At 39.2% G+C, this 8,271-nt stretch overlaps 1 pseudogene; it reads right to left on the reverse strand.

Moving 5' to 3' along the window:
* Nucleotides 1-762: 762 nt before the first annotated feature.
* On the reverse strand, nt 763-6,281 carry LOC116593613 (annotated as a pseudogene).
* Nucleotides 6,282-8,271: the final 1,990 nt, after the last annotated feature.

Genomic DNA, 8,271 nt, shown 5'->3' on the forward strand with positions numbered 1-8,271 from the left:
CCTTACATCCACAATCTGAGTAAAATTTTAGGCTGCCACATTTCTCTGATAAATTCAGATTATTGACAGTAATTATATTGTTCATTGAAGCTAGCTTCTCTATAATTCCTAAAATCCCAAAATGACTTTAGAACTTTGGAATAATACAATATGGTAATAATTTGTTGAGTCTATATTTATGTAAAGATTTCTCAAGTCATTGAATTCAATACCTATTCATGTCTTTTAAATGTAACATTCACAATTTTTTTAAAAAATCTCTTAGCAAATGAGGAAGCTTCTGTAAACTGATAAATTTTTTACTAAAAAGATTACAGCCAATCATGCTTACTTGTGAAAAATAGGAAGCATTGAATGTACAAGCAAGAACAAACACTTTTTTTTTCAATGACACTTTTCCTCGCTTCAATATTTTTTGTCTTTTTCTGTTTTTGAAATGAGCTCTCCATGACAAAATATCAACCCACACTTAAAAAAAGCCAGCCACTGGCCCACTATGGAGAAGCTCACAAGTAAGGACAGATCACAGCAGCAGGTAGCAGGAGGAGGGAGGTGAGCCAAGCAGTGGTTACAAATATTGACACGAAGCTGAAACTATCCAAAAAGTTGTGCCTTAATGTTAGCACAGGTTAGACTCGTCACTACCTTGGTGGGCGGCCTCAGCGCTTTTGTGTTCAGATTCCACACAGCAATACAATTTCTGCCAGTTAAGAATTCTTGGCTTGCACCAATCACAGGGCGGGCAGAGGGCCATAGACTAGTCTATTGATTTTTCAAAATGCTGTCCTAGACCTTGTAAATGTACTGAGGAACCCCAGGAGCTCGACTTCTGCGACAGCGTATAATTTGGGTTTCCTGGCTGAATACTTAAGTAGCTCAGCCAAAAACCAAACACCCTTAGTGAGCTTCAGGGATTGGTTGGGCATGTCCTGCCCTTCCACATTCCTCTCAGCAATAGTATAAGCACTGATGTTTTGCAATTTGCTGGAAACAGTGCCATTATTTAAATGACATTTCTTAATCTGAAACTGAAGTTCATTTTTATCGTGAATATCCTTCCAGGTGGCAAGGAAGACCGGGCGATCCATTTTGCCATCTTCTACAAAAAGCGCATCGAATGGGATGAGGCAGCCTAAGCAGAAGATCTCAGTGTTGTTTTCACAGCCAGCCGCAGGTTATTCAGAGGTTCCATTTTCATGACTGGGCTCAAGGTGTTGAAAGGCAGGGAGACATCAGTGCTGTGGCTTGGCATCAGCAGTGGACGGATGGTCGGGGGAGAGCTGAGTGTGACACCAAAGCTATTCTTGTTAAACTGGACTAAGAGCCTGTCCTGTGCTGCAGAGCTTTGTAGGTGAAGTTTGCTTTGTTTTGTGAAGTCCATTTAGTTTGTTTTGTGAAGTTCATTTCCATCAATATGCACCCTTGGCAGTGAGTAAATGTTCGGGAAATCTCCAAGCCTTTAGCTTTTACTCAGGCAGCCAGACAGCCTTAGGAGGGCATATCCACCAGGTGCCATGCCTATTCCTGGGGAGAGTTCAAACAGGTCGTTGGGACCCCTGCTGACTACAGCAGGAACAGGTGATCCTTCACCTGATGCGGGGATGAAGGATTGTCCCACCAGACTGTCTAGGTCTCCCCCCAAGACTTTTTTTTAAGATTTTATTTTTTAAAGATTTTATATGTTTATTTGAGCGAGGGTGCATAAGCAGTGGAGGAGGGGCGGTGGAGCGGGGCAGAGGGAGAAGGAGAAGCAGACTCCCTGATGAGCAGGGAGCCAGGTAGACTCAGGTCTCAGTCCCAGGACCCTGGGATCATGACCTGAGCTGAAGGCAGACACTTAACTAACTGAATCACTCAGGTGCCTCTTTAAGATTTTATTTTTAAGTAATTGCTAACCCAATATGGGGCTTGAACTTAGAACCCCAAAATTAAGAGTCACATGTTCTACTGACTGAGCCAGCCAGATGCTCCAAGAACAAACTCTTCTTTAAAATTCTACTGTAGGGGCGCATGGGTGGCTCAGTGAGTTAAGCCTCTGCCTTCAGCTCAGGTCATGATCTCAGGGTCCTGGGATCGAGCCCCACATGGGGCTCTCTGCTCAGCAGGGAGAATGCTTCCCCCTCTCTCTCTGCCTGCCTCCCTACCTGTGATCTCTCTCTCTGTGAAATAAATAAATAATCTTTAAAAATAAAATAAATAAAAAATAAAGTTCTACTGGAGGTTCTAGGTAGTACAGTATGATAAGAAAATAATTAAAAGGAAGAGGAAGAAACAAAAAGGTCATTGATTTTATATGATTGTCTATGATCTAAAAGAATATAATGTCAGATTAAGTAAATATAATGTCAGATTCACAAGAGAATTTGGCAACTAGATATAAGTTAATTATGCAAAAAATAAAAAATTGGGGTTCCTAGGTGGCTCAGTCATTTAGCGTCTGTCTTTGGCTCCAGTTGTGATTCCAGGGTCCTGGGATCGAGCCCCACATCGAGCCCCACATCAGGCTCTTTGCTCAGCAGGAGGCCTGCTTCTCCCTCTCCCATTCCTCCTGCTTGTGTTCCCTCTCTCGCTCTCTCTGTCAAATAAATAATAAAAAAAAAAAACTGCATTTTCATACACCAGAAATAAACAATTTTAACACACAATTTAATAAAGACAATAGTAACAATAACCATAAAAATCGCAAGTACCTAGAAACAAATCTAACAATTCTAAAATGTTACATTAAAACAATAACAAAAATCAAAAAAATTAAAAATAAAAAAATTTTAAAAAAAAAAACAATAACAGGGGCGCCTGGGTGGCTCAGATGGTTAAGCCTCTGCCTTAAGCTCTGGTCATGGTCTCAGGGGTCTGGGCTCTCTGCTCAGCAGGGAACCTGCTTCTCCCTCCCTCTCTGCCTGCCTCTTTGCCTACTTGTGATCTTTCTCTCTGTATCAAATTAGTAAATAAATAAAATCCTTAAAAAAAGAAAAAACAAAGATCTAAGTAAAACTGAAAGTTTTAGTTCTGTAAGTTTCACAAAAAAATCATTGTAAAGATATCAGTTTTCCTAAAATTGACCTACAACTTACATAAAATCCTGATTAAAGTCTCAATAGGCTTTTGTGGAACTTTCTTAAACTCTTCATATATACATTATATAATAGATATACATATAACATATATGATATATAAATAAATATGTAATAAATATATACAATATATATATAAGCAAAGTCTCAAGAATTTGTGTTTAAAAACTTAAAATGAATAAACTGAGAGAAGAGACTTTCTCTGAAATAAACAAAGACTATGACAAAGTTAGATGATGAAGGCAAGCAGTCTTGGCATAGAGATAAATAAAAAATGAATGAAACCGAATAGAAAGGCAGATATAGATCCACATGTATATGGCTCTGAAGAGATGACTAGAGGAAGCATTGTAAATCACTAGAAAAAAGAAGTTCTTCAATGTATGGTTCTGGAGTGCTGGGGTAATTAATTATCCAAATAGGAAAAAATTAATTGGGTCTTTACCTCACACTATATGTGAAAAAATCAATTTGAGATGGGTTAAAGTTTCAAATGTGAAAATCAAAGCATTAGCATTTACAGAATAATATATAGGGTATTTCTAAATCTTGTTATTTACACACAGAAAACTCTACTCATTTTTCTAAAAGAGTGAGAAATTCAACGACATTAAAGTTAAAAACTTCTGTTAATCAAAAAATACTAGAATGTGAGTAAAAAGACAAGCCACAGACCATGAGAAGTTTTTTGTAATACATATGGATTAGTCTCCAAAATATATAAAGATCTTCCTTAAAATCAGAAATAAAAAGATAGCCCCATGGGAAAATGTGCAATAAAAATAAATTGTGCAATTCACAGAATGGGAAATACAAATGGCCAATAAACATGGAAGCATACTCGATCTCTCTGTTAATCAGAGAAATACAAATTAAAATCACAATGCAAGACCACTTTGAAATCACTGTAATGTAAAAATTAATGTCTAACAATACCAAGTTAGAGAACAAGGTATCCACAATCCAAGGTATGGAAATGATATAGATCAACAGGAATTCTTATACACACTGACAGGTGTATATATGGAATGGAAATTGGCACACTCACTCTTGAAATAATTCAGCATTACCTTATAAACATTCATAATTCTACTCCTTCGTATATACCCAAAATCGCTGGCATATGTGCACGAGGAGACAGTTAAAAGAATACTTCAGCAATGATTTGTTCATTATAGCCAGAAGTAGAAACAATCGAAGTGTTAATCAACAAAAGAATGAAATAATTTGTGGTATATTTGTAAACTGCAGCTGTATATTGAAATATGAATGAGTCTGATATACAATGTTAAATGAATAAAAGCAGAACCCAGGAAACTACAATAGAATGATACCATTTTTAGAAAACTCGAATATACATGCACTATTGTTTAGGGAAGCATACATGTGTGATAAGAAGTATTTTTGGAAAAGGGATAGTAGTTACTTCTGAAGAAAAGTCAAGGAGAGAAAACAGAGGAGAAGCACAGAGTTTCAACATTACTGATAACATTCTGGTTGTGACCCTTGAAGGGAATGAATTTCATTACTGTGCTTTGTAAATTACATGTTAAATGTGTTCTTTGTATCAAATGTTATATAATAAATTATTTTAAACAATGAACAAGAAAGGTTCAGTTACAACTTAGTACGGGATGGGATGTGGGAGTGAGGAGGAGTCGGGAACAAAGGTTTCCAGAAGGTTTCCAGTCTGGGGAACTGAACGGAGGTGAAAGTTTTCATAATAATAATTGTGTTGGTCAGGAAAAGCTAACTGTTGAAAATAAAATCCCATTAGATCATTTGGGTCAGGACTTTCATTCACATCCCAGTATACCAACCGAGGTCATAACAGCACTTAAATCCCCTGAAAATCTGGGTATTCTCCTTTCCCTTGTATACAATTACTCTGGTATATGGCCATCGGTCCCTTTAGAGAAGATTTGGAGTCTATTTATTGAATATACTTGTGGTGGCATTGCAAGTTTCCTTTTTAAAGGGAACTATGCTCTCTTTCAATTGATAACTGACACAGATCTGGAACCTGGGGGAAGGATCATGATTTTCCACTGTAGAGGCTAACAAGAGTCCTCCGCAATACTTTCTTTTTTTTTTTTTTTAATGGTGCAAAAAAGTTAATTAATTTATTTATTTTTAAATTTATTTTTTATTTATTTTCAGCATAACAATATTCATTATTTTTTTAATTTTTTTAAATTTATTTTTTATTTATTTTCAGCATAACAGTATTCATTGGCTACCCACCTCTTACTCTTAGGAACACTATATGCTATTAACTTTCACCATAGTTTCCTAGGGCTTAGAGTCCCCTGATTCCCACCCAACCTTACCATCTATATGGTAATTATGCCCACCTTCCTCTCTCATGCTTAAGTGCTTCCCTACAGCTTCTGCTGTTCTAGAATCCTATCATTCTACTGACTCAAGGGAACCGAGTCTCATATGGGACTCAGTATAGCTTTTCAATCAAGTCTCGAGCCCAGGGATATTTTCTATTATTCATTTATTTGATTGAATTTATTCTTCTTTTGGAAATTGTCTAAATTCCGTATATTAGATTTCCTTGATGGGTCCTAATCCTGTCTTTCCCTCATTTTCATTCCTATGGGGGTTTTTTTAATTTTTTTATTTTTATTTCTATGTTTCTATAGGTAGCTATGATTTTTATGTTTAGTTTTCAGTGGTGATCATCTTCTGTTTCTGTTTCCATATTGCATTTTTACTTAGAAAATCATGTCTAATGGTCCTAGGAAGTCCTTTTGTACTCTATTGGCATTTTCTTAAGAATTCCCGTGTGTGTGTGTTATGTGTGTGTGTGTGCTGTTTGCTGAGATTCTCTTCTGATTATCTTATCATTCGTTCAGCCACGAGCTGTGGTTGAGTTCTACCCCAATACTTTCCTCGTCCGCACCCTGTGTAAATGAAAGCAGGACTGTCACAAGCGCAGCACCCCAGGCACCAGAAAGCAGTTCATCCACATCCAGTGGCCTTTGCCATGCCACTGCTGATCAAGGCAATCACTGCTCAGTTATAGTGCGGTTCCCTGCCAGAGCCACTGTCGCGCTGGGGATGCACTCTGCTGACACAAAGCTTACTCAGAAGAGCTGTTGCCAAGCTGCAGCTTGCAACAAGCTCTTTCGCACACCACACGACTGCGGACACCGAGCCCTGGCACTGAAGGGCCTCTGTGCAGGACATAGACCCCATCCCTGCACAGGTCCCTCTCCACAAGCTGTGTTCTCCCTTCCATAACAAAATGAGCTGGACAAGGTCTCTAGCTCCCTCACTCTACGGTTTTGTTCTGAAAGACAGTATACCCTTAAGAACATCTCCTTAAGTGGCGTCTGGGTGTCTCAGTCAGCTGAGTGTCCAACTCTTGATTTCAGCTCAGGTCACGATCTCAGTCAGGGTCGTGAGATCAAACTCCACATTGGGCTCGTCATTGGGCTCCGTGCTGGGCATGGAGTCTGCTTGGGATTCTCTCTCCCTCTTTCTCTCTCTCTCTCCCCCTCTGCCCTTCCCATCCCCACTATCACTGACTGACTGACTGAATAAATAGAAAGTACATTTGTTTCAGTGATGAGGGTTTGCTAACAAATGAAAAGAAGACACACACACAAACATGAAGCTATCACAGCAATCCAAGAGACATGATATGCCCCTAAACAAAAGTAACAGTAACAATAAAAAGACCAGAGGACCCTTGGGAGCTAGATTGAGGAGGGAGATCCTGTGGGACTGGGTGACTGAAGAAGTATCACAGGACCATAAGGAGTCATCCAGATCCATTCATTGTTTTCTCTTGTGATGTTGCCAAGAGTATACAACATGAGGAGCAATTTTTAGAAGGGAATTCCTGTTCTGAATATGTTGAGTTTAAGGTAGCTGGGGGACATCCAAATGGAGGAGACAGAATGTAAGTGTGCAACATGTGTAAGGCCCAGGGTGAGATCTATGGTAAATTATCATCAACATTTAAATGGTAGGTACAGGGGCGCCTGAGTGGCTCAGTGGGTTAAAGCCTCTGCCTTCGGCTCAGGTCATGATCCCAGGGTCCTGGGATCTAGCCCCACATCAGGCTCTCTGCTCTGCAGGGAGCCTGCTTCCTCCTCTCTCTCTCTCTCTCTCTCTCTGCCTGCCTCTCTGCCTACTTGTGATCTCTGTCAAATAAATAAATAAAATCTTTTAAAATAAATAAATAAATGAATGAATGAATGAATAAATAAATAAATAAATAAATAAATAAATAAATAAATGGTAGGTACAGCCACAGGGTAGATGAAGCCAACAAAGAATCCTGGAAAGCAGGTAAAGAGAATTTAAGGAATAGATAGAGAGACACAAAAAGGAGACTAAAAAGAAGAGAAAAAAGGAAGAGAGACACGGAAGAGACTTTAAAAGAAATCATCATCAATGCAGGCCAGTGAGTACAGCCATATAGATTGCACACAGCACAGCCCTGGCTAGCATCATTCACATGGACCACGTTAATGGCGCCCCCAAGATATGCAGTGTACCCTCTGCCCAACCAGGTATGGCAGAGCTGCTTAGGATCAAATGTCAGAGTTAGGTCAAGCAAGATCAGAAATGTGCATTGGCTTTGACAATGAATGGAAGTCATTGGTAACCTGAGCAAAGCAGTTTCGGTGGTGTAATTAGGGCAGCAAAGAGTACAGAGAACAACTCCGTGAAGAAGCTTGGCTGTGAGGAAGAAGGAAGACACTGGTGGGGGTAGATTGGTGGCTAAGAAAGGATTATTTGGGGTGCGCCTGGGTGGCTCAGTGGGTTAAAGCCTCTGCCTTCGGCTCAGGTCATGATCTCAGGGTCCTGGGATTGAGCCCCACATCGGGATCTCTGCTCAGCAGGGAACCTGCTTCCCTCTTTCTCTCTGCCTGCCTCTCTGCCTACTTGTGATCTCTGTTAAATAAATAAATAAAATCTTTTAAAAAAAAAAAAAGAAATGATTATTTTGTTTGATTGATCTAATGGTGGATCAGTTAGATTTTTATTTGGTTAAGGATGGGAAATAGTTGAGCATGATTACTTAATGAAGAGAAAGGGCCAGTAGGGATGGAGGAATTAAAGGTAAAGGCTAGATGAGCAATTCTGCCAAGACTGAAACTTGAAAGCCTGAATAAGGGATTATCCTTGAAGAGGAAGATGGTAGTTGTTCCCCTGAAATGCAGCAGGGAAGGAG

This window comes from Mustela erminea, chromosome 6, assembly GCF_009829155.1.
Source record: "Mustela erminea isolate mMusErm1 chromosome 6, mMusErm1.Pri, whole genome shotgun sequence".
Taxonomy (NCBI): Eukaryota; Metazoa; Chordata; class Mammalia; order Carnivora; family Mustelidae; genus Mustela; species Mustela erminea.